This window comes from Mus musculus, chromosome 14 (assembly GCF_000001635.26).
Source record: "Mus musculus strain C57BL/6J chromosome 14, GRCm38.p6 C57BL/6J".
NCBI classification, from domain to species: domain Eukaryota; kingdom Metazoa; phylum Chordata; class Mammalia; order Rodentia; family Muridae; genus Mus; species Mus musculus.
In genome coordinates, this window is record NC_000080.6 from 15,770,779 (window position 1) to 15,797,806 (window position 27,028).

At 40.8% G+C, this 27,028-nt stretch overlaps 1 long non-coding RNA gene across 2 annotated transcripts; it reads left to right on the forward strand.

The window, feature by feature from the left end:
- Positions 1–4,325: 4,325 nt before the first annotated feature.
- On the forward strand, positions 4,326–21,023 carry Gm31804. 2 transcript variants are annotated; one of them, XR_874228.2, is made up of 5 exons: positions 4,326–4,528; positions 6,831–7,043; positions 11,993–12,077; positions 12,622–12,677; positions 20,962–21,023. It is a non-coding gene; the product is annotated as a predicted gene, 31804 (long non-coding RNA). The 2 variants fall into 2 exon arrangements; XR_383100.2 differs by lacking the exon at positions 20,962–21,023 and having other exon boundaries at positions 12,622–12,874.
- The last annotated feature ends 6,005 nt before the right edge of the window (positions 21,024–27,028 follow it).

Consider the following 27,028-nt stretch of genomic DNA (forward strand, 5'->3'; position numbering starts at 1 on the left):
ATGTTAGTTATATCATAAGCATGAGTCCAGCCTGAGGTACATATCCTGCCTCATGATATCAATCAAATAATAATAATAATAATAATAATAATAATAATAATAATAATAATAATAATAATAATTCAATTGAGAATACTTAATTTTGAATAATATAAATACCACTAAGAAAAGTAATTTGTAAATAATCCCCAAACTCATTTGATCGAGTCAATTGTGAACTAATAATTAATAGTTAAGATGTAAGGATTGTTACTCCCAAATATTTTTAACATAGAATATATGACATATCTCCTCCTCTCTGAGAGATATGAGGCTGCACTATCTTATTACATACCTCTGAAGATTTCAGCTAAGTCACACACATCTAATGATGCTGGTCAGGAGTCATCTCCACACAGTGGACATGAGAGCTGGAAATTGTTAGGTACATGATAATGTTTGAGACAAGGTGGGCAAACTAAAGAATGATTAAAAAGTATCATTAAATCAGCTCTCAGAAAACGATTCTAAAATTCATTGTCATTCATTTTTTTCTGTTTGCTCCATGGGGTCTGACTCCTTGCATCCAGTCTTCTATTTGTTGATTCTAGTGACAGCTTACAGTGTTAGTTTCGAAACTAGTTCATGATTCTTCATAGTGTGTGCAATATAGATTCTGAGCTCCTCCATGCTCTGTCTGAGAATGCTGTGTCTGTTCCCATTCATTATGGGGAGGAGAACGTATGTGGTTAGTTTTGGTAGCTACAGGCTCTTCTGGCAGTGACAATATCCTGGTGATTCTTCTAAGTCCAAGAAATCCCACTCACTGCATTGTGTATGGCTGATGGGAAAGAGAGCCAGAGTTCCCTGGCCTTCCCTGCTGTGGCACCTAACATGTGGGATTTTCTGTACTGGCTATCCTGGTGCTGAGTCCTCTGGCTGATCCTGATTTGTTCCAGGAAAACTACCTCATTTTCATTGTAGGATGAAGGTTTCCCAATCCTCTGCCATCTGAGGTGATGGCGAGTGTTTCCTCTGATGTATTACCTGGCCAGTGGATATCTATGGTCTCCCTAACTTGTTAAAATTTGACTTTGATTACTGTGTCTTGTGTCACTTCTAGACATTTGCAACAGAAATGACAGACAGCTCACAGTGTGTGTTCAGCTCATTCCCTGTAACTATATTGTGGAAACTGAACTCAGTATTCCAGGATGGAACATCAGATCACAACAAAGAGCTTTTGCATCATCAGACTACTGGTTTTTCTAATATATAAGCAGATTTTCCTCTCTTTTTATTTTATCTACAGAATTCTGTAATTCTGTTCGTGTTTGTATTTGTCCATGTCTGCTGCCATGGCAAAATACTCTAGACTGTGTTTTATGAAGAAAGGAGTTTATTTTTTCTCATGGACTTGGAAACTGAAAGTCAGAATCCTCCATCCTACTATGTTTGGCGTCCAAAGGCCTTCTTCTCTCACTCCAGCTATTTTAGGGCATGAAAAAATGGAAAGTGCCACATGAAGTCAGGGCCAAGTTTTTGGAACTGATCTTTCAAAAATGAAAATATATCCCTGAAGAAAAGCATTAATTTTTCTCAAAGATATAATCAACCCCACTGGCTCTTTCTCTTCACTGTTCCCTACTTCTCAGAATAGCTATGGAGGAGCATTCTAGCACAGGGACATTGCAGGAAAGTTTAAGCCACATCTAAGCCATAGGGCCACAAGCCTTAATACAGCTTAGTATTTGTCAACTGTCAGTCAGTGCTTTTTGCCATAACTGTATGTGGGCTTCTCTTCGATTACAGTTTTCAACCAATTCCTGTCAGAATGTAAGGTAAGCTATTGATTTCAATATTCACTCTATAACTGACCACCTGGGTCAGCACTCTTATTTTCCTCTAATAATTTTTCAATTGATTCTCCTAGAGTTGTCGGGGAGACAATCATGGAAAGATACCCAACATGTGATACTACTTTCATCAAATGCTTGTAATTAGAATAAATGTAAAAACAAAGAAATGAGAAACAGTAGGTATCTCCATAAATGGGAAAATAAGAAATTAAGTAAGTTAGGATGGACAGAAGTAAAGCACTCCAACGCTTTGGAAGTAAGTATGAACACAAAGATACCACATACAAAAAAGGATGCAAGGTAGTGTACCTATATTAACATAATTTTGTCACTCATTCTTACCTAAACTTACTTATTTTGTGCATATGCAAAAGAAATGAAGCCATAGAGCTCCAGGACTGAATATTTGACACAGTCATCTCCCTGGAAATTTTTTTTTCTATAATGCCAACAACGAAAGGGAATATTTATTTATTTATTTATTTATTTATTTATTTAGACATGTATAACCTGCTGGTCTAGTATCACTCAGAGTTACAACCACCTCTGACTTAGCCTAATGTGGCAACTCACAGTGACTATGGTTCTCTGCAGGGGCCCTGCATAAGATTGGGCAATTAGAAATTCTAGCATAGACTGAAGGAGCTCCTAAGACCCCACTGATAGCAATCAGCATATTGATGGTTACTAGGGCAAGGGGAGTCACTTTTCCATGGAGCAGTTACTACTGGGAGACCCCCACTTCCCAATGGCTAACCTCACACCCATGTATATATAAGCAGCATTATCTGGATTCTGTGGATTAAAAATAAACAAAATTTAGAGGGATGGGGCTCTTGGGGAATTGGAGGTGAGGGATGAAGATAAACATGATCAGGATATGTTATGCACATCTATGAACTTTTCTAAGAATACATATTTTAAGAAGTATTTTACTGGTTATTAAGAATAGTCAGCTGAATGTGGCAAATTGCCTGTAGTAACTTCACAATCATACAGTCTATCAGAAATTCAAGACTCTTGCCATGGTTTAAAAAAAAAATCCTTCTGTGGATTTAAGAAACATCTGCAAGCAAGCTCCACAGCAGGGGGCAGGGAAAGGAGACCTCCCTATGGGTTGCATTGTCAAAAGAGCCTTATAAGTAATTCCTCATTGCATCTTTATTCAGCCTTGATTGACAACACCTGGCTGCACCTCTACAAGAGGCCTTATGGGCAGCACTTCGTTATATCTTTACAGAAAGTCTTTCTCTATCAAGCAAAGAAAGATAGTTCTGGGGGTGAAAAGTCTCTTCTCGGTCTGCTTCCACTACACCTAGCTGATGAGAAGGAATCCCTGTGTAGCTCCTAACCGGGGGGAATGAAGGCTTAACTAGTCCATGCCCTACAACCACCCAAAGGGCCGCCTGATCCAAACCAGAAGGGAAGGGGGTTCACTGCCTAGAGAAAACTTTGGACCAGTGAGAATTGGGAGCTGGGAGGGAACTGAGCAAATACATTTCTCCTCAATTGCCACACTCATGGACTTTTCTTAGGCAGTGTATTCCCCCATAGACTGACTAGAGACAACTTGCAGGCTGAGTAAATGTACCAGCCAAGCATCTGGACTGCCTGTCTCCTCACAGGTCGCAGGGTATTCCCACTGAGAAGTATCATGGCTTTCCTAAGGATCGTACCAGCCAAGCAAAGCTTTGGTGCTTCACTCTGGCTCTGTGGTAGAATCCAGGCTATGACTGGCTAGAGAAAGGGCCATGGAATATGATCTTCTTTAGAAAAGCAGATTGCTTAGCCTAAGATGCAGCGAGGACCCTTCTGGCTTCTATTTCTCTGGCAAGGTCTGCATGAAATATGCATTAAAAATAAGAACCCATTTTTCAGATCATTTTTCTGGGAAGGTTTAATTTGGTTTAAGGATATACAGACAGCATAATAATGTATTAAACAAGGCTTGGGTGTTTACTTTTTAAAAATGTAAAACTACTCTGCAATATGTAATACTACACAGCATAAAACAACTTCAAATCTAATGCAATAGCCAGGTCAAACAAATCACAGGAGATGATACCTCATCTAATCAAAATTCACAAGAGCTTTCCATCTTCAACAGCTCCTGATACTACCTGTCAGAACTCAGTGACTGATTTTGATAACATATGGCACAGAATTTTTTAAGCTAAGAAAGTTGACTAAAAGTGTAAATTGGCCATAGGTCTGATTCATGACAAATCATGAAATAATCATAAAAATGACAAGGCTGAGAGAATGTGACCAAGGTAGAACTTTAGAACCAGAATGAGCTTGGGGGAAAATCATTTGAATTTCTTAGCGCTAAAGGAATTTGCCTGAATTGTTAACACAGAGCCAAGACCCCCATGGCCTATTCAACATTAAAGGATTTCTATTCTGTTTTCCCATCTGCTAAAGTATATTTCCTTTCTAATCTGTTTGGTGCTTGATTCTAACTGAGATTCTCTGATATCTTTTCCAGAATCTTCCACAGTACCCTTTGTGTATAGTACTCTGCATCCTATGGTTGTTATCCTGATTGACATGGTTGGTACCCTGCATCTAATGGATACTATCCAACATCCCATTGTTGGTACCCTGTATTCTATGGTTGGTTCCCTAATTCCCATGGATGGTACTCTGCACCCCATGGATGATATCCTGCATCCCACGGTTGATATCAGGTATCCCACAGTTGGTGTCCTACATATGATGTTTGATATGCTGCACTCCATAGTTGGTACCCTTTGTCTAAGATTAGTTTCTACTGATTGGTATCTCTACCAGTGATAACAAAATGCCATTCTCCAAAGCCATGTGGTGCCACAGACCTATAACAACAACACTCAGAGCCTGGGGCAGGAGAATGGCTAACCTGAGCAAAGTTGAAGCCATCCTGAATTATATAGAAAATTCCTATAGTAAAGAAATAACAAGAGTTCCACTGTCCTAATTATAATCCCAGTTTTTCTAAAAACTGTTCTCAGTAATTGTGCTGGCTGGTTTTATGCCAATATGACACAATCTAGAATCATTTTAGAAGGAGGATCTTCAGCAGAAGAATTGGGATGTGGGCAAGCCTGTGGGGCATTCTTTATTGGTGATTTGTGAGGGTCCACATCACCATGGGTCGTACCATCCCTGGGATGGAGAATATGAGTGCTGTATGAAAGTAGGCTGAGCAAGCCATGAAGTACAAGCCAGTTCCTCCATGGCCTATGCTTCATTTACTCTCTCCAAGTTGCTGCTGTTTTAATTCCTACCCTGACATCTCTCTGTAATTGACCACTACCTGGAAGTGTAAGATAAAATAAACCCTTTATCCCCCAGGTTGCTTTTAGTTGGGATGTTTCTTCACAGCAATACCAACCCTGACTAAGACACTAATCACTTATATATTGAACCACCTCAAATGTTTATGGACTTTTCTCCCTGTTGTAAAATTATCAACATAGATCCTCAGTTTTGCTTTGTAGCCTACATGCCATTTAATATTATCTAGCCTTTTATAGAGAATCACCAAGCTAAAATTAAAGAATTCAAGATCCGGAGAGGGTAAGAACTGACTACATTCACCTCCCTGAATCTGGAGTGCTGGCCCCCCACCCTCTAGTGGACCATCCTCTTTCCCATCACAGCTCAGCCTATGCTTCCTGGTAACTGAAAGCAAACAGGTCTTTACAAGGAGTGTGAGACCCATAGAGCCTGCCCTTTACCATCAAATATGTCTTTCCCATTTTAGTCTCTGTTGTTGTTCTTTAATGGGAATCCAATGTGTGTATGACATTCAAACCTCACTCTGTGTCTTCAGCAAGGACCCAAAGACAGTATGTGAGAAGCAGTTTTGAAGAGATAATGCAATCAGTTAAATGTGAACCAGGTTGAAAACCTGAGAATTCCATGGCCTAATAACAGCTTATTTAAAAGCTTTGGCAAGGTCTCTTCAGCTTGACAACTGGCCCTCACCTTATCTTCCCTTTGCAAAAACTCAGTGAGCCAATCCATTTCCACCTGGAAAGCCAAAGCTGACACAACTATGTGTATGGTGCCCTGTGTACATAGGATCACAATTTGCCATGTTTATACAAAGGTCAGACCAGCCATACAGTGTGACTTTAAGGTTTAGTTAAATTTCTCGGCTTCTAAAAGCAGCCATGAAAAAAATCTTCAGACCATACTTACAATGCAAGAGCATTCAACTAGCATGATTTATATTTTAAAGGTCACAGGATTCATAGGCAGGAATTGGAAATGGAAGTGTGGAGGGTGGACCAGCCAGACAGCTTTCCCTCTGTGCTCATGACTATCCAAGAGAACACTGATTATAAGTAGTTGAAAATGTCACCACTGTTGTGACTGTGTTTGAAGCATTAGGGTACCAGTCCAGGTGTTTTCATAAACCAGGTCAAGGACATCCAGTGAGAAAGAGACATAGAGGCAGCATGAGAGCCAGTAATAGGATTGGCTGAGAAGGGTGTGGCAATGTGAGCCATCTTAGTTTCTGAGACTCCGAGAAAAGGCATGCAACCAAGCACTCTCCTGACATCCATGCTATATGGACCTTGGTGGAGGGCTTCTCATTTACAGTCTTGGCTACACTCTTGTCATGTGCAATCTGTATTGGAACTGAGTTCTTGAGGATTCATGGTGGCCACGGTACTGGGCTCATTCTTGAGGCAGCTTCTTCCCATCTAATGCATGTGGGTAGCATCATATTAGACCAATGAGACTTCCATGGACCACACAAATCGTGTTGATATTACTTTAGAAAATGAAAATTCTAAGATATAAGAAGTTTTTGACAGTTTAATAAATACTGGCATCATGACTCAGGAATTTAGGGAAATCTGCTTCCCTAACATCCAGGAAGACAGGTTGAGTGTGAGGAGAGGAAAACAAAACAAGAACCATTTCTCCCATGTGTTACTTTCCTTTGGTTTCTGTAATATGATACACAGTGTTTCTTACATTTGACACAATTCTCAGTGAACAGCGTGTGAGGCAGACAACCAAGTCATCAGAATCTAACAAGATTCACAAGATCCCACACTGCCCTGAAGCCATCATCTAACTTCTTGACTGCTTCCACTCGCATGAGGTGATTTTAAAAGCAAGCCTTCCTTCACTGTTTGCTGTAAGGACTCACCCGACCTGGTGGCTAAGTTTGACAGGCCCTGTACCGCACAGAAGCAGATTGAGGTGAGTCCATTCTGCAAATAACACACAGTGCACTCTGGACCCCAAGGAGACACTCTCCTGACTATCGTCACTTGAAAGCACAGGGCAGAGAGCTGTGGCTCTCAAATGTCACTACACACAGGAATCCTCTAAAGAAACTTCTATTTAAATTTAGATTCTTGACTCTTGCTTCACACTATCAAGTTAGTATCTCTGGGGCAGGACCCAGCAATAGCAGGTCCAGGAGACGGTCCCTGTGTAACTCCAGTAAGAAATTAAGTATGAGACTGTGAGGTTTGAAACCTCCTCAGCCTGACAAACAAATCCTTTCTTTTCTTTGTTATTTTCCTGTTTTTGTATGATTGTGTGTGGTAGGCATGCTCCTGTTTGCAGGTGGATGGTGTGATTGTATGGTACAGATGTGTAGAACAGGTGTGTAGTGCAGGTATGTGGTACTGGTGTGTGGAACAGGTGGGTGCTGCAACTGTGTGGTGTAGCTGAGTTGCATGCAAAGGCCCAAGGCAGATAGATGTCAGGTCTCTTCCTCTAATACCCTTTCCCCTTATGTATTGAACCTGGTGTTTTATGAACAGTCTTGCTAGTCACTTGCTTTGGAGATCCTGTCTCTACCTTGTAAGCAATGGCATTAGGTGAGTTCACTGTACCAACTTGGCATTTGTGTGGGTTTCTAGGGAGAGGGACTCCAATTCCTATGGTTGAACAATAAGGGCTTGAGATGCTGACTTATTTCCTCAAGAATCCCCTTCAGCCTCCTCCAGATGGTACCCTGCCCTCGAACAGCCTTAGTTGTGCCGTGTCATTGCAGCATAGGAGAGGAGCCTTCTATGAAATGAAAAAAAAAAAGTTGTAATTCCCACATTAATACTTAGCACAGAACAGCCCATCTGTATCAACAACTTTGCTGTAACTGGTGTGATAAAAATGCCTGACAAAGGCAACTCACAGAAGGAAGCATTTTGAACCTCCCAGTTTGAAAGAACAGTCCATCATAACAGGAAAGGCATAGCTATAGGGAGGGCATGTGGCAATTGGTCAAGATGGATGCTTTTCATTCAGTCCAGAATCCCAACCCATGGACATTTAGGATGGGTCTTCTTATGTTAATCACCCTCATCTAAGAAATCCCCTCTGAGAAGTCAGATGTCTACTTCTATGGTGAATCTAAGTCTCAGCAGGTTGATAATCACGGTTAACACGCCATCTTATCTAATAACTCGAAACTCTGAAAGTTGGAGTCTTCAGACCTATTAGACATCTAATGTTTCCCTCAGGTCCCTTCCACAATTTGTCCTGGAACATGGTCTGCAAACCACTTCACTATCAATCTCATCTTGACAAAATCAAAGTTTAGTATTTTTCCTTAATAGGTCATTCCAGAATACAGTCAAATCCTTACCGTGGCCCGCTTAGCACAAGTGATTGTTTTCTTAGGTTACTGACTAAACAGAATGTTGCCTTATTCTTAGGATGTTTTTCTTTGACATCATGCTAGGATTGGGACCTTGTGCATACCAGGCAAGTACTCTACCACTGAGCTGCACCCCAGCACCCAATTTCTGTCATTTCAGAGAATCTAACATTGCTCAGCTTAGACTGGCACAGTCACAGAAGTTTTCCTGAAATAGCTGTCAATTCAAGTTGTACTTGTTTTTCATATCTGTGTTCAGCTTCTGTGGACAACTTTAGTATCAGACACTCTTCTTACAATTTTCCTCTGGGAGACTCATTCATTATTGCAATTCATCCAGATAACTTGTAAATTATATTGTAGGCACTGCCTGTACTAATCCCATTAGGTAAGTGGCTTAAAAAGTGTTTTGTAAGACCAACGGTGAGGTATAAGGAACTCTGTTAGAGACTTCTACCCATACGAATAAATATGTTCAATCATCACTGGTCTCGCTGTGGGAGGTTTGCTAACTTCAGGCAGTGTTCTAACTCTAAAGTTCTCTGATGGACTGCCTCATACTCTATAGAGAAACCAAGGTCTCTTTCAGGTCTCTTTCTTTTAATGAAGACAGGCAGATGGCTGTCAGTTTTACCTTTTCTGGGGTGATCTAAAGAAACTCGTGTTCTAGTTAGAACCTGTATAGTTCTATATGTCAAGCCATCAGCTCATATCATACTGAGGATACCTTTGTGACTTTTAGGGAATGCTTTGACTGTTTCCATCATCTGGAAACTCTTTCTGAGTCTTCAGAGCTTGCTAATGATGGCACACACTTGGAAATCACATCCAAGTATTAATAGTATTCTAAAGTCATGGTTTCTTTTATGCCCAGATGTTGAATTATTTCAACTCTAGTAGATTTATTCTTTTACAGACTTGATTATCTTTTCCAATAGTGCCATCTAATTCTATTTTTAGATTATTTCCTTTTCATTGACAAATGTTTTTCTTTTATGGACAATGAAAACAAAAACAGGAATACTGAGTGCCCCCTTGCTAGCAATATTAGCTCATGCCATGGGCTTGATTGTCTCCATTGCCATGATAACTCATACACTTTGTTCATTACTGGACTTGGTTCCTCCCTTAATGCAACATCATGATACCTATGTCAGACAGATACCTAGGATGGTCATTTATGTCATCACAACTCTTAGAAAACCCTTTATAATGACTGTGCTGAGCCTCTGTTCAAGTTCAGCCTTGGGCATTTGACATTACTAGGCGATCAACTCTATGTTAGTATATGTAGCAGCCTCTCTAGCCTCTGCCACCTAGAGCAAATATTCTCACCTCTATTCCAGCTTGTGGGCATCTAACTCTGTGGTACCCAGACTCCATAACTATAGAGCTTATCAACTGTTTCCTGGTTCTGACATCTCCTGATGCCATCTGCCAATCCACCATTTTTAATACACCAAAGAAAGAGCTGGAAAAAGTGTATTAGATTCCAAGATTAAAATCCAAACAGAGAGATCACAAAGGCAGTCCTCAGAAGGTTTTAATACAACCAGCTCCACCAGCCAGGCTTTCTGACCAAGGAGGGCACTAACTTAGCTGCTGCAGGCTGCTTCTTGTGCCTGTTCTCTAAGAAGCACTGACTTTTGCTGGAACTGTTTTATCTTATTTTCATGGTTTATTTCTAGCTGCTTCTCTGACACAGGTTTTCCTTTCCTCCTCAATGGGAACATCACTAGATGTACTTTTCAGTGGGGTGTCCTTGTAATAAAGTCAACTGAGCAAAACGCAGAGGGGAGGATCCTTTCAGATGCCTTTTGGAAAGAAAGAAAACAATCCACACAGAGCAGAGCAACAATGTTCTTTTAGAAATAGCCCTCTGTGGTAGAACAGATTACACAGCAAAGGACAATTCTGTGATTCAACCTGAGTACAAAAGCCAGAATTCCTGCCAACACAAGTTGGGGGGAGAGGCCTGGGAGAGAAGGCCTGGCTCTGCCAACACATAGAGAACCTGTCTCCTTTCACCCAAGAGGCTTTGTCATTTCCCCAGCTTGGTTCAAAGGAGAGTTTCCTTTTCATAGCTCCCTATCCCAATTTCACCAAAATGCCCAACACCAATCTTTCCATGATAGTTCTCCGAAAGTGTGCTCAGCCAACCTGCCAGTAGCTACTGGATCAGTGCTCCCTGGCCTGAGAATCAGCATGTGCAAGGAGAATGTATGTGAGGGCGCTACAATTTCATTAACTTTTCTACAATTAATTTCATTAATTTTTCTGTAACTCTAGAACATAAACTTTATTTTTAAAAAAATGACCACAAGTATGTATCTTGAATGCTGTCTTAGAATTTCTACTTCTGTGAAGAGACACGATGACCATAGAAACTCTTATAATCGAAAACATTTAATTGGGCCTGGCTTACAGTTTCAGAGATTTAGCCCATTATCCTTATGTCAGGAAGCAAGATGTCATGCAGGCAGGCACCGTGCTGGAGGAGTTGAGAGTTCTACATCTTCATCCTCAGGCAGCAGAAGTGAATGCCATAGGCCTAGCTTGAGCATCTGAGACCTCAAAGCCCACCCCCACAGTAACATCCTTCCTACAAAAAGGCTATGCCTACTCTAACAAGGCCACATCTCCTAATGCCACTCACTATGGGTCAAGCACATTGGTCTGAGGGAGGGGTGGCATTCCTAGTTAAACCATCACAAATGCCCCAAACCCTGAGCTCTGACTATTTAAACATACAAGCAGATAGATCTTGCTCATATTTTCCTTAAATGTTATTATCTGAAATCCCTGTGATATAGTCATACCCTTGCTAAGCACCAAGCTGTGTGATCAGAAGACAGTGTCTTTAGATCATTTTACCTTCAGATTACATGTTCTGTCTGTATATCAGCAGGACACATTCTCAATTGTCCACCTCAAGCAGTGGCTTTCATTTGTCTATTCCTTGTTTCTAAATCCTGGGAATAGACTACCCTCATTACTGAGGACTGGGTGCAGACATCTGAGAGAGAGCACCATAATTTCACCCTCCTGTTTCCCAGTCTGATATTGCATTTACATTTTTTAAAAAGTAAAAGTTTTATTTTATTAATGAATTCAATTTGACTATTTATTATGGAAAAATCTCAAATATCTATATGAAATAATCAGATAATAAAGCTAATATAAATCTCCTCTCACCAAATTGCAATAATAATAAACTTAAATGATTGTTTTATCTATAGCCTCATTTTTGTCCTTTCCACTTGAGATAAACCCCACATATTTTACCAGTTTATTTGTGATTTTTCTTATGCACTTTTACCTAAGTTTTCAGCTCTGTTAAGAACTCATTTTTTAACACTGCCACAATGTCACTAACAGACTAAACCAATGTACCAATGATTTATTGATATTACCAAGTAGTCATTGTTCAAGTTTCTCATCTTCTCATGTAAGGCACCATTCTATAGCTTATTTGAATTATAGTATCTGCACATTTCATTGGTAATGACCCCTTAAAATTATTTTCCTTCCAATCCCCCAGTCTACTGCTGCTGCTTCTGTTGAAATGAAACTTTGGGTCTCACAGATGTTCCAGTAGTCCAGATTTTGTTGATCACATTTTCAAGGTACAGCCTAGCTTGCTTCTTGATCTCATTTCCTACAAATAGGAACTTGGACTTCCTCCAATTCTTGCTTTTACTTTTGTCTTACAAGAATATTTTTATTTCATGAATGGTTATTGTGTAGAAGCAAAAATATATAAGTGGTAATGAAACAGCTAGATGAGTTTTCCCAAAGGTGACTAGATCCCTGTAACCCAACACCCAGAAGAGGACTCAGAATACCACATTACCCAACTCAGAAACCTCCTTCAATAATTTTATGTACTGAGTTCCCCCAGAGTGATAAAATAGGGCACAGTGTTGACTTTCAACCTTGTGCAAATAAAATAATAGAAGTGAACTGGGGCTCCTTCAGAAGTAAAATACTGTAACTGTATCCTGTGAGTATCCATATACTTCCTCTGATCACCACAATATGGAATCAAACATTTAAAATGTTCTCAATAAAGCAAAACAAGTAATCTGTCACCCGAGAAGCTGCAAAAGCAACCAATAGCCTGAAATGGTCAGATTCTCTCTGTAAAATGCACATCTGCTTTTCCAACAGGTGATAGGACCACCATGATGCCTCCCAAGTGCCAGAGGCCACCTGCCATCAACTCAGTGAGTTCTACAGGATAATGAAGATGTCCCTCACACTCAGGAAGTGCTGAGAAGGCACCTGGAGTAGTCAGTACACACACACACAATGACATAAAGATCAAGATGTGTGTGTGTGTGTGTGTGTGTTCATAATACCACATACCATGTGGCTCACATAATCAAAGAAAAATACCAGAAGGTTCTATATGCTTGATTACAGATTAGTTATAAGCTGAGTTATGGAGGAAGGACCCAGATGCAAATATGTTATCAAAAAAAGATCTTTGAGAAAGATGGTAGTATGTCCTGTACCTTGATGTACCTTACTCAGAGCTATAGGGTAGGTGTTGACTGAAAGGATGGACATGTAGGTGGGTGATAAAACCCCACAGTAAGTGCTTTAACAGAGTCACAGGAGACATGCATCAGTATTTGAAACTTCATATGGAGTCAGAGTGCTTATACTGAGACAGATTCATGGTTCCTGTCTTGGTGATAGCACCAGACGAACCTTTTTCTACAACACACCAAGGAGCTCTTGGAGCTGGTCCAAGCCAAAAGTAAAAAGAAAAGAAAATAGTATTGATTGGATAGCTAGAACTTTTTTAGGCATTTATGTGAGGCAGACTCTTTGCCCTGTTGTACAAGATAAATGTATAAAGATTAATACTCAGAAAAATAACAGCCTTGGGCTGGAGATACGGCTTGGAGAGTAGTTAAGAGCATTTGCTGCTCTTATAGAGGACCAGTGTTCAGATCCTAAAAAACACACCCACCTGTGACAACAGTGGGGTACAGGGCTGGGTAATGCCCATTTCTGGCCTCTATGGATACTGAATTCACATGAAAAAAAATCCAAAAAGAGACACAAAATATACTACTAAAAATAAAAATAGAGTCAGTAGTGGCACATACTCATCTCTGTGAGTTAGAGGCCACTCTCTACAGGAGGTTGGAGGTTTCTACACAGAGAAACCCTCTCTGGAAAAACAAAACTAATAAAATAAAATAAAATTTGAAAAACTAAACAAATATTATAAAAAGGAAAGTAACAACCCAGAAATGCACCAGTATATATAATATATCAAATTACACAATCCGTCTTGAGAGTTAGGTATGCACAAAGCCCCTGCACTTGGAAAGTCAAGTTAGAAGAACCAGTTCAAGGCCAGTCTCTGTTTCATAGTAATTTTGAGGATTGTGTAAGGACCTGTATAAGAAAACCAAGAAAGAAAAGAGGGGAGGGGAGGGGAGGGGAGGGGAGGGGAGGGGAGGGGAGGGGAGGGAAGGGAAGGGAAGGGAAGGGAAGGAAGAGGCAGCTATAAAAGGCCGAGGGGGTGATCTTTATAGATGGATATAAGTGAGCTGATGTTGATCAGTATAGCCCAGTACAGTTGACATTTCTGTGTTGCTTTATAACCCCAGTTTTTCCATTTTCATCACTCATAGAAACCTTATAAACTGACTAACCTCCTTTGGGGTTTCACCGTAGACGGTCATGCTGAGTAAGCAAGGTTATGCTTGGTAGAATCACAGAGAATGGGGCTGAGTCTGTCAGTGGCTCCCTGGGATACCTTTTACCACTCTGATGTATGTCTCTCTTTTCAGCCATGAGTCCATGGCTGGGATTTCTTCCACAGAGCAGAGGGGCACCAGTTTAATGCTTCTGTGTCAGAATGGAAGGCAAGAGAGAAAAGGATACTTGAGTTATACAAGAAATGAAAATGTGAGCAATAGGCACAGACAAAGCACTGTTAGAACCCAGATGCTCAGAACACTCTTCTTCAAAGAGACCTCTGAGAACACAACTTAAATAGACCTCACAATTATTTATTTCACCCAAATTCCAGCTCTGTTCAGCAGCATGGAAATTGCTAAACAAATGGCCTTGCCTGCATCTGCTGAAGAATATGAGAAGCAGAGAGAGGTTAAACATGCAAATGACACTGCAAAATTCATTACCAAGGCTGCTGAATCCCCAGCCTGCTGCTTTAGGGAGCTGTGCCTGCCTAGGATAAACAAAAAAAAGTGAAACACCCTGGCAGGCTGCCCCAGCCTCAGGCTTCCTGCCTGTGAATCAGGTGCTGCCACAAAACTGCAAATGCTCCTTTGCTGACCTAGCCTGGACCAGGGTTTTTCAGCCTTTCTGACTTGAGGGAAATACACAGATAGTACTCGAATGCTAATCAAACCTTACTGCTGGTGAATCATCAAGAAACTTAAAGCAATGCTCAGGTGTAGATACAATTTTACCACTTACTGGAGACAAAAGCAAACTCACATATTAAGGAGATGAATTTGCTAATTTGCTTTTACATAAAGAATTAAATTCCCCCTGAATCTGTTTGATACTTCAAGACAGAGACCAACCCACTGCTTTTAGAGTTTATGGATATATTTATTTGATGGCTATTTCAGAAACTGTTAGAAATCTGTTCTTAATCCAAAAATTTATTTGTTTATTTTTTTTTTTTACAAAAATCCAAGCCGGCAATCTAAAGTATAATTTTTAAAATCAAAGATTCTATGCAATACAACACAATGATATATCAATTTAATGTTTACATGCTAAAAATTGATGATTAAGAAATATTTAATAGCCTTTCTTTCTAATAATTAAAATATTGTTTCTATAAGAGTAGAAACATACTGCAGTTCATAAGGAGTGATGGTCCCGGGACAGAGGCAAGCAGTTTCAAGCATTTGTTAGAGTCGTACCCCATGATGGCATGCACAGTTCACAGTCCACTCAAGTCTAGTTTGTTAGGGTCATACAGTATGATGACAACCACAATGTAAAGTACACTTATATGTTCTGAATGCAGGCTACAGGGAGGCCATGTGATAGCACACGGGTGAGCCCTGCTAGAAACTCTTCAAATCATTTCATAGTTAATATAGTTCATATTTCATAGTTCATAGTTCACACAGAGTTTAAGGAGCTGTAGTATGGACAAAACCTAAATTGGTCGTTCTAACCAAGATTGTCCAGTTTAATGAATGAAGATCTAAAGAGAGAAGCTGCACTCAGTACTGGGCCAATGAGCCTCTACCTCAGCGAACCTCAGGCACAGCTTCAAGGGCAAAGGCTAATCTGTTAATAAAGTCAAATAAATTCATATTAAGAGTTCTGTTCTTACCTTCTCAGCTGACATCATGTACTTTCTGAAGGAGTCCTGTTGTTTTAGGTAACATCAAACTCACCCTGGCTTCCTGGGATACCCTTTACCACTCTTTTTCAGTATGTGCTAGGCACAAACAGCAGGCATAATTTTTGCAGGACTAAGATAGACTTCTGGGATGGAGAAAAAGAGACTGAACAGGATGCTCATTAGGATACAGAGGCTCCTTGGGAGAGGGGCTCAGGTTATGGAATCTCTTCCTCTCGCCTTAGCCAGAACACAAGTCTGTGTGCCTAGACTTCTACGAGATTTTTATTAAAGATTTCCTAAGGCCAGTTAGTATCATCCTTATAAGCCAGGAAGCCAATGAAAAGGACAAGCTATTGTCTACCTGTCATCTTTACTTCATAGAAGCCTGGCAGGAAGGTCTCCCCAACACACCCACCTTCTGCAGTAACAGATATGCAGTCTGCAGCACATTAACAGACTCAGAGAAAGGGAGCTGCAGATGTGGGCCACTCTGATGATCTTTAAGCTTTCCAGACAAAAACGTTTCCTTACAGATAGAATGTGTGGAGAGGAATATCAAAGACCAGCACATCTGAAATGACCATTTGTGTTTGTGGAGAGACAATGTGCAAGCAGATTTGTATGTGAAAGGACCAGGCAGCAGAAAGTAAAAGAAATGTGTGATTAAGGCAGAAAATGAGGCTTAAAGGTCAAGAGACAGACTGTATCATCCAATAGCCATTGTGTTTAAATGTGGTCTACAGGCCAAACAGCAGCCTCACTTGAAAGCTCATTAGAAATGCAAATCCTCCTGCTATCCCCACAGCTCTTAGAACATGAGTTCAGCAACCTTATGGGTATTTCTGATGAACACTGCAGTTCAACTCACTAGTCTAAGCCATAAATCTCATGGAAACAGCCACTTTCAAATGAGTGGCCGTTACAGTCGTGTAAATACTAGGTGCTATGGGGATAAACGGCTTAGACTTCACAGAGATGGTATTGATCTGTTTGGGTTTTCGGGTTTTATTATTGAGCTTTAAGGTCTTAAAAAAGAAACACTAAGGTCCCCATCTCAGGAACAGCACTCACTAGAGTATAAATAAGGGACAGACTGGTCCCAATCTGCAGTGGCTGTCTGAGCTTCCCCTGTCCTATGAACAAAGTATTACACACCTAGCAAAGCCTTCAAAGATAAAATGCTTCCAGTTTGGAATGGAAGCATCTTCAATCCACCACAGCTTCTGTCCTTATTTGTTGACCAGCCTCTCTCTGTAGACTTGGCAGGACAGAGGGTGGTTTCAGAGAGGGATAACTGGAGAGCAGACAGTTGTGGGTATATACCACACTCCAGGAGAGACTCTTTACCAACCATAAAGACTGGAGTAAGACAGAAACACCAGAAAGAACCACATTCATCCAGATCACATAGCCGGTCCTGAAGAAACTATAGCAGAGCCCAAGGGCAGAAAGAATTTCCCAGAGGCACCCGTGCTCCCCACCACCAAGGTAGTGAGCATAGCAATAAAGAGAACATAAGCATAAATAAAGATGACTAAAGAGACAAATGTCTGCAGCACTGTGCTCCAGGAAAAACCACCCTAAAGACTGAGACCCACGAGGAGTCAACGAAGTGACCTTTGGGGCCAGTTTCAACTCTTTAACTGTCTATGTCCCTCCTGTAGCCTGGTTTGGACGTTTTCACTGCTCTGGGTACACACAGTTCTAATCTCTACCTCAACATTTCTCTTAATATTACATTTCCTATTGACTTGCATGGATTAGAGATATCTTTGTAAGTCTGAACTGATTGTGGAGATAATGTCTGCAAAAGGTATAACTTATATTAGTAACTTTGAGTGGTACATTTAAAGAATGGGAGGAAGAAGAGGGGAGTTAACAAATATGAAGGCAGAAATAGATGGATCTCAGTAAAATCTGGGAAAATAATTATCTTTCTCTTATCTTCAAATATATTATGTCTTTTATCTTTTAGGCTTAGTTTTCTTCTTTTCATTTATAAAGTTCTTACATTATCACCATTTTTCTTATATGAATAAATGTTTATAACAATTAACCATAAAGGTAGGCATTGTTATTACCACCAGCTTATGTTAAAGAAACTAGGTTTAAAGACAGTGACATTCTCAAAGTGCTACAGGGAGTTAATGGCTCATCAGACCCGGGAGAAAGCCAAGTTCAGATGCTTTAGGGATCCTTAGCAAAGGCTCACCCATTCCTTCAAGTGGCCATCATTAAATTGTCGCATTTCCCTGAGGCCAGTGGAAATCACCCAACAGGTAATTAGAAGAGCAATCAAATATGCTCCTCATATGCAACAGAATAATTGGAGGGAAAATCCAGATAGGCTTCATCAGAGCTTGTATGCACAGGATGCCTTCAAGGTGCTATGAGTTACCTAGCCTCAGATAGGACTTTCTTTTCTTTTTGAAAATTTTTTATACACTATATTGATGATTTCCCCTCCTCCAATTCTATTCCTTATACCCACTCAACCATTTCTCTCTCTCTCTCTCTCTCTCTCTCTCTCTCTCTCTCTCTCTCAAAGAGAAACAAACAATAAGCAATAACTTTTTTAAAAAACCCAAGAAATGCACACACACACACACACAAATTCATCAAAATACAAAATTAGAAACCATGATATATAAGCAAAAGGTTGGTAGGACAAAAATTTTCCCAAACAAAGCAATTTGAGACAAACCATCTACAGAGAGACATTGAGTTCATGTTGTGTCAGCCATCAACTGTTGTGTGCGGGTCTGCCCTGAAGATTGGTTATGGTACACAGTGGGACTCCATTACAGAAAACTAAGTTTTTCTTTCACAAACAGATGTCAGTTGCAGATGATGTCTTATGTCCACTTCTCTCTGTTCAAACTGGGACCCTACCAGGTTTGAAGTGGCTCAGATCTTGTGGGTGCTGCCAGTGTCTGTGAATTTGTTTGTGGATAGAATTGAGTCTAGAAGGCATTGTTCCCTTGGAAGCATATATGCACCTTTTGGCTCTTACAATCTTTCTGCCTTCTCTTCTGCACATCTCTCTGAGTCCTGAGAGGAGGCGTTTGATGAAGACCTCCTGTTTAAGAAAGTCTTTCAAAATCTGCCTGCCACTCTCTGCACAATATGCAGTTATGGATCTCATCTACTTCAAGAAGTGTCTTTTATGATGCCTGGGAGAGATGTTGATCTATTGATATAGCAGAATGTTGTTAGGAGTCTCATTATTGCTATGTTCCTTTAGGAAACAACAGTAGTTTTGAAACAAACAAACAAACAAAACATTGCCTTTTTATTTATTACTAAATCCCTGGGATATCTCCTTTGTAATCTACGTGCCTTTAGATCCACAGAGCAAACCGCAGTAAAGTTGGAGGAAGTTGGTCTTAGTTGGGCCCTGGAAATTATGTTTTCCTACAGCCACAACCTCTGGGAGCTTCAGGCTTCTTCAACTGTGTGCCATCAATGTGTTACTGGATTTAGTTCTTTTTTCTTTTGTGCTATCTCCTACAAGTGAGAAAATTATAAAATGACACAGTTGGCTGAACCGTCCTGGAGCAAAGAGCTTCTGTTTTATGTGGAGTAGTCACCTTGTTACCACTGTGACATCTAGCCTTATGCCTTCCTGCTTTGAGTCCCGATGGAGAGGAAATGTATGTAAGGTCTCTGTTCTTCAGCTGTGCAGAAGCAGTGGCCACCTTCATCCTCTCTTCCCAGGACAACTGGGCTGGCTCCCACTGCTTTATGACCAGGCTTCCTTGTTGCTGGTCACTTCTAGTATTAGATGTGGATTGAAAGGGTGGTAAAGAGGCAAATCACACATTTGAGGGGGTTGAACTTTAACAGGAGAGGACACCTCAGCATTAATAAACCCACTGTGATGAAATTGCTCATCCTAAATTTTAAAGCAAGTTCGAAGGTGTAAACAGATACACATAAGTTCATCTCTGCTGGTCATTGGTACATAATCCCCCCCTCACCTCCTCCACAGGACACTGTGCTCACACTCACTTTAGTTGTTCTTTGCCACCAGGGAGCAAGGCAGTCATGATGAACACTGGTGGAGATGACCCCTTGGCAGTATTTTGACCTGGGACCTACCCTTAGGAGTTTTGGAGCTGGAGAAAATCTCCCATGGTATTCTGGGATACTTCACATTAGTCCAAGCCAAGTTCAAACCACAGAGAACAATGAGGTGGTAACACAAAGACTTCTCTTCTGGCAGGCAGTGCTCACTCATAGGCTAATACCGGAAAATCAATCAATTATGCTTTTTCTTAAAGGGAAAGTGTAAAAGAAAATCTCACTTTGATGTATTAAGAATTCTTTTTAAAAATACCTTAAAAAGAAATTGCTGACAGAAAATGTCCTCATCTCTAAAATAAGGGTACTGTTGGCATGGACAGGCAGCAGCATACAGAATGGCAAACTCACCCCGCCAGGGATGCACTAAAATAACTCTTCACATTAACAAAGAGGACTTCAAAATTAACTTATATATTGTGTTACTCGGGAATCTTATTTGCAAGCATCACACCCTGGCTGACTTAATCAGAAAATGAATGAATTGAAATTATATCAGCTGCTTGTAGAGATGAGTCATTTTGAAGGTTGGGAAATGAGATGGAATGGGAAGATGAGAGAACACCCTGGCTAGAGCCACTGCCATTCCACAAGACCCATGGAGTGAGGGCTCTGAGCCTGAGGTTCTAGATATCCAGACTCAGAAGTGCACAGCATCTTCCTCAATGCAACTAATTGCTCCTGGCTTCCTTCGTTGCTGCTTTCAGAGAGAAGGAAGCTTCCCATTGCTTGCATCTCCAGCATGTGACTTGTGTGCTTTGGTAGATCTATTGAAAGTGTCTGGTCAATTTCAGACAATGTGCCTCCAAAGGAGGCTCTGAAAGTAGCTAGCTGCTTTTATATGTCTATAAAATGAGCAGGTATCTGTTTCCACTCACACAGCTGTAGAAATGAGGCAGAAGAACTCATGTTACATTCCAATGACAATGAACCTCCCAAAGTTTGGTGTCTTAACAGAAATTGGTTTGATATTTGCTTTCATTGTTTCTCTTATGAATCGCATACCAATGTATGATGAACGATCTGTCTTTCTGTCCATCTCATGTCAGTTTCTCTCTCCCTCATCCAAGAACACTGGCTGAAAATGGCCTCTAGATGAAAAACTGAAGGCCATCACAGCAAGGAGAGAGCATGCTGGGAACACATTGGTATGTAAGTCTTCTAACTTGAAGTGACATTCATCACTTCTACATATACTTTAGTTGCTAAAATAAGGTATTATACCAAACTCAGAAGGGTTCAGAGAAGCATGACTTATCCATATTCTCAAGTTAAAGAATATTTGGCAAATCCCATTAAGGAACAGTGTGTGGGGGTTTTGAAGTTATAAGGAGGTCTCATACATTAGGGAGTCCAAACTTGACGTACACATTACTTATAAATTACAGGTCCTATGGAATGATGAAAACATGCCAGACTATGATGCTCTTGACTTCCTTGCATACAGTATACACTGAACTTACTTGGTGACCCTGCTTCTAATATTATCTCCATTTAAATGAGGAAGTTGAGGCATACAGCGATTATGTGACATGCACATCAGCTCACATCAAGGAAGGGAAGAGCTAAGATTGCAATTCATAGTTAATGAGACACATATATAAATTAAATATAAAAGTAAAATCCAAGTCTTTCCTTGATATACCATAGTTACAAAGTCAGGTTAAGCATCGCCTGAGTGCTCATTCTGAAGGGGTACTTCATCTCTGTATTTCGTCTCTGTCCCTCTGTCTCTCCAAGTTCACTCCATTTGTATTCCTTTCTCTCACTCCTCCTTATGCCTGGCCAAGTCTCTTTCATCAAGGCTCTGAAAATAGACTGTGCAGTGAACCACATCTTGATCAGAACACTTGGTATCTTTTATTAGTCTTCAGATGTAAGCAGTCCCAGACTGCCTTTCCAGATACAGTGTGGGTAAAATAATTGCAAGATATGGAATTCAAATACCAATAAAATATGTTACAAAAATACTTTACATCTCATGTAACCTCCCCTCACAGCCTGAAACAGGCTAAGCCAGAACCTGACCTTGCTGCCACTAAGATCACCTGGGGTGGAACCTGCCTCCCTGGATCACCCTATTGTTCTGCCACTGCCTCTGTTCCTCTTCAAGATACTGCTACCTGCTGAGAGGCCCCCCGGAGCTATTCTGGAAACCATGCCCTATTCTGCCCGTCATCACTTGCAGCTGGTTCCAGGCTCCAAGGATGAAGTGGTGGGAATGGACTCCCCCCCCCCCGCCCCTTTATAAGGCATGCTCCCCAACATTAGAATTTGAACTTTGAACAGACTAGCAAGTCTTGGTTCCATTGTTTCTCGACCCGCCTAGGCTCCCTCTTTTCTTCCAGATTCCAAGATGCCTTCCAGGCTCGAACCCGGACACGTGAGCTGCTGGCTGGCCTCAACAACCTCACATACAGAAAATACTTTATAAAAAGATTAGATAAAGAATTCTGTTTGGGGCTGGGGAGATAGCTCAGTGGTTAAGAGCACTTCCAGCTCTTGCAGAGGACTAGGATTTGGTTTCTAGCACCAACAGTAGATGGCTTATAGTATCTAATATCCCAAGTTCCAGGTCTGGTGCTCCATAGAGAGTGCATGCATGTTGCACACACACACACACACACACACACACACACACACACACACACACAAATATCAACATCTATCTGAAAAGAAGCATGAGAAACATTGTTAAAAATTATAATACAAAGGACAAAGCAGATCAAGGATTCCTAACTCATAGGGAAATGCTATGAGGATTATTCTTTCAATGTTTCCTCTAAAATAATACCAGATAGGCCAGAGCTTAACTGTCATGACAATCTTGCCCCTCTGCTGCCCCTTGTAAACTTACAGACTTATCTTCACAGCATTACCTCTTCTAAACAATTTATAATCCCTCAATCATTTCCTTCTAAGACTCTCAGTGTAGACCAGAAAAATGGTGACATCACCAGCCACAGGACACCATATTCATAGAGTTAAAAGCAAGCAATAATCCTACATGCCTTTCAGATTCTGTTAATTGTGAGGGTGTCATCATTATATTCAGATTTCTAAAGTCTTATATTTTATTATTTAAGTAGACTGAGAGATAAGTTTAAAATAGAAGAGCTGGCTGTGGGGGGAAACAATTCATAATAATTGGACAAAATGTCAATGCCAAGTAACATTTCCAGTAAATACCTCCCATGATGTCTAGTACCCTCAAGTGCCCTGATGATTCCACTAATTAATTTATTTTTTCATTGTGTCAATTTATGTAGAATCACCTGATTATAAACACACCTCTGGCATGTCTGGATTAGCGGTGTCCTGTGGTTTTTGCCAAAGTCTGCTCTGAGTGGAGCCAACTCAGTGTTAACAGGAAGGAATTTTGAAGCTATGAGCTGTATGATTAAGAAACAGTGCACTTTCTGGTTTTCTGAACTGGCTCACTGAGAAAAGAATGAGCAGCAAAAACCTGAGGAGCCAACTTTCGTGCCCAGAATCCTATATAAAAAGTACATGCCCCAAATCCTAGTCCAGGAGAAGTGGAAACAGGATGTAGGCTCTGTGCAGGCAGGCAGCTGCAGGGAGAGAAGCCTGCACCTGTTGGGTCTCTCTGGGACTGAGCAGGATGGTGGGTGTCAGCGACTCAAGAAAACCGAGCCAGGAGTTTTGTCAAAGCAGGAACTCGCTTTATTACATCAGTCTCTTGATTTTAAAGAATAAATAACAAGGGGTATGGGGTGATCTGGTGGGGCCCATGTCATCAGTTGCCGGGCAGGCAAGGGTTCGACCAAGTCATGTCACTCCAGCAGAAATGACGAGGACATGTCGAAAAAAATCAAACCAAGCTCCAGCCAGGTTAAGGTTAAGGTTAAGCTCTAGAGCCAGGATAAGGCCCAACAACAGTAGAGTTTCTAAGGCTATTGGACTAGCCGGTCTAAATAGTAAGCTCTGAGACAATTATAGACCCTATCTCAAACAGTAAGATAAAGAAAAATTCAAAAGATACTCCCCCCCCTCACACACACACAGAGACAGAAAGAGATACACAAGTGGTTAATTTTCTGCCATATACCTGAAAACTAGCATAAATATTAGAGAAAAAGAAAAAGCAAGAGAGAGATATTTCATAAAGCCAGGAATCATTGGCTAATGTCCCTGCTCTGATTTCTTGAGTGGGACATATTGAAGTGACATTTGCTGGAATGATGGATGCTCTTCAGGGTCATGTCACTTTTTCAGCACACTTTATTTATGTGATAGGCAAAACAACTGCTCTATCTTGTTACTCATATGTAGTGTTCCTTACTCCAGTTCTCTGCACATACTCCTGGAGCACTGTCCTTTGCTTTATAAGTAACTCTATGATTTGTGTCAGTATTCTCATCTTTAAAAGTGAAATTTTACTCTTCCTTCCAGACCCCAGTCCTTGTTGTTCATAATTTCTCCTATCACCTTATTGGTGTAAATTATTAGAGATACCACTTGCTTCTTATTGGTGAATGCTCATGTCAAGGAGCTTATGGGGGTGGGGGGAAAAGGAGTCATTTTAAAGCTAGTTTCTCTAGCTTCAAATTAATATCCACAAAAAGGAGACAAAGAAACCTAACACCTTGGGTCCCATGTTTTGCAACATTGTAAAACCTACCCAGATATATCTCAACCTCCGCTTGAACATGCTGGAGAAGTAGCTGCCACAGTGGACAATTCTCTGTGGACAGAGTAACTGTGGTATATCCCTCAGCACACACTCATTCTACAGCCCATCTTTTCTGCTGCTTGCGACTTGTGAGTCCCAGTGGAAAACTCCTCTTGTCAACCTTTCTCTCCACATCAGTTTTGCTTCTTTGACATCAACTCCCACTTCTGCAGCTACTTAGAAATGAAAGCACTGTGTCTAACCTTTCCTGTTACCGTTTCTTACTCTTGGTTTGAACTGTGAAGACCAATGTAGATTTCTCTTCAACCAATACAAGACCATCATCCTTCCTTATAAGATGTGTCACAGTTTCTTTCTCAAGGCCCTTCATAACAAAAAGCAGCAAGAACGTTGTGCTCCTTCTGGGCTCCCTGGGAGAGAGTGACAGTGTAATCAGAGCACTGACTGAAACTGCTAGGCTGTACCGTTTGCTGAGAAAAGCTGAAAATGGGGCCATTTACACAAATTTGGTTGATTGAAATGTAGGAGTTTCTGTTTTTCTGGTCTACAGAACTCTCTTCCCGTTTTTGCACCTCAACATGTGATTTCCCTTGAAGACTTCTTTTCAGTGACTTAGATAAGGCAGTAATGCAAAACTTTTTTTTTAAACATCTCAGACTCCTCCCCCTAATGTGAATATATCCTATAAGACTAAAGGGACAACTCAAGTCCTACTGGACTTTCTGTATTAGAGAAGACAATGGGTCAGCTTCTCATTAAAGTAACTTTTAGGGATTGTGGCAGTTTGAGTGAGATGTGTCTCCATAAGTTCACTTTTAATGTCACCAGTTGACAGCACTGTTTAGGGAAGTGGTACAACCTTGCTAGAGGAAATACATCACTAGAGTGGGCTTCAATAGTTCATAGTCCATCTTTCTCACAGACTGCTCTCTGTAATTTGTGTTTGAGGTTAAAAATGTGATCTCTGAGCGTCTTACTCCAGCCATTTACTGTATGCCTTTCCTATCATTATAGAGTCTCTATTGAAAAACTTAAAGTAAAATAAACACTGTTTTCTGTAAGTTGCTTTTAGTAGCTGGGTGTGGTGACGCACACCTTTGATCCCAGCACCCAGGAGGCAGAGGCAGGCGGATTTCTGAGTTCAAGGCCAGCCTGGTCTACAAAGTGAGTTCCAGGACAGCCAGGGCTACACAGAGAAACCCTGTCTGGAAAAACCGAAAAAAAAAAAAAAAAAAAAAAAAGACAACAGGAAAGTAACTAATAGAGAGGTCAACACTGGATCCAATAGTGGTTTATCATTCTCATATATTTTTGAAACAGAAAGTAAGGAGTTTTAAAGCCAGTATTTGATTAGTGGTGGAGTGGACCAAATACGGGATTACTGTTGCATTCAGTAACCTCCAGATGAATGAATTGAGACTATAAATTGCAAACAATAGACTCCATCCCAGTAACTTATGAAAAGAAAGTGTATTAAGTAGGTATCTGAGGGATAATAGGACCAATTCATTGGCACTTGAGTGATAAACAAATCTGGAAATGAGAGACGTGATGTGGACAGAGGTAAGAATGCTGCCCTCTCGTCTCACATAAATGCCCTCTCTGCCTCCTTCTTGGCTGCACACAGGATAGACCACCACCTGGCTTCATATAGCCCATAGGCTGCCACTGAAGTGTAGGTGCCCGTGGCCACGGGTTTCCTGGAAGGAAAGATGGGATTTTGGATGGGAAAGTCTTCAAGAGAAATAACAGGCAAGACAAAGTTTTCTTATCAAGGCCAATGTTTACTTAGGAGTCCGAGCCTATAAAGGGGGGAACCCATCCTGCACCACACCCGGATCTTGCTTTGTCAGAATAGTGTCAGAACAGGTTCAGTCTCTCAGCAGGTAGTGGCTTAGAAGAAAGCCACAGATGTGGCAGGACAATAGGCTTTACCTAGGTTGGCAGACTCCACCCTAGGTGGGCTAGCCTACTGTGGCAAGACAGTTCTGAGCAGCCTGCTCAAGGCTGGAGGAAGGGCACACTGAAGTTCTCTAGAGATGAAGGAATAGAGAAATTGTACTGAAAAATAAGCAGTCTCAGTCAAAATGCTGAAAGATAGGCAAACTCCCATAGAAGGGAAATTATTCAGAGAAACTGGGGTGAATCTGGGTAAATTAAAGTAACAAATGATCTTACAAAAGAGTGCAAGACTTTAAAGTCAGGCAGGCTCATTTTCTAAACATGTGACTTTGAATAAATTACTTTCTCTTTCCAAGTTTCAGTTTTTAAATCTATAAAATGATAATGATATTGGTGATGAAAATGACTCTCTGCTTTGTAGAACTTCTCTAAAAACCAAACAAAGCTTTAGAACTCTTTGGTCCAGGAACCACAACAAAGCAGACACAATCCATCCACCATTATTGCCCCATACTTAGCACACTCCGTTTCCAGAAGAGACAGAAGATAGATTTTGACTCAATCTCTTTCCTTACCATTAG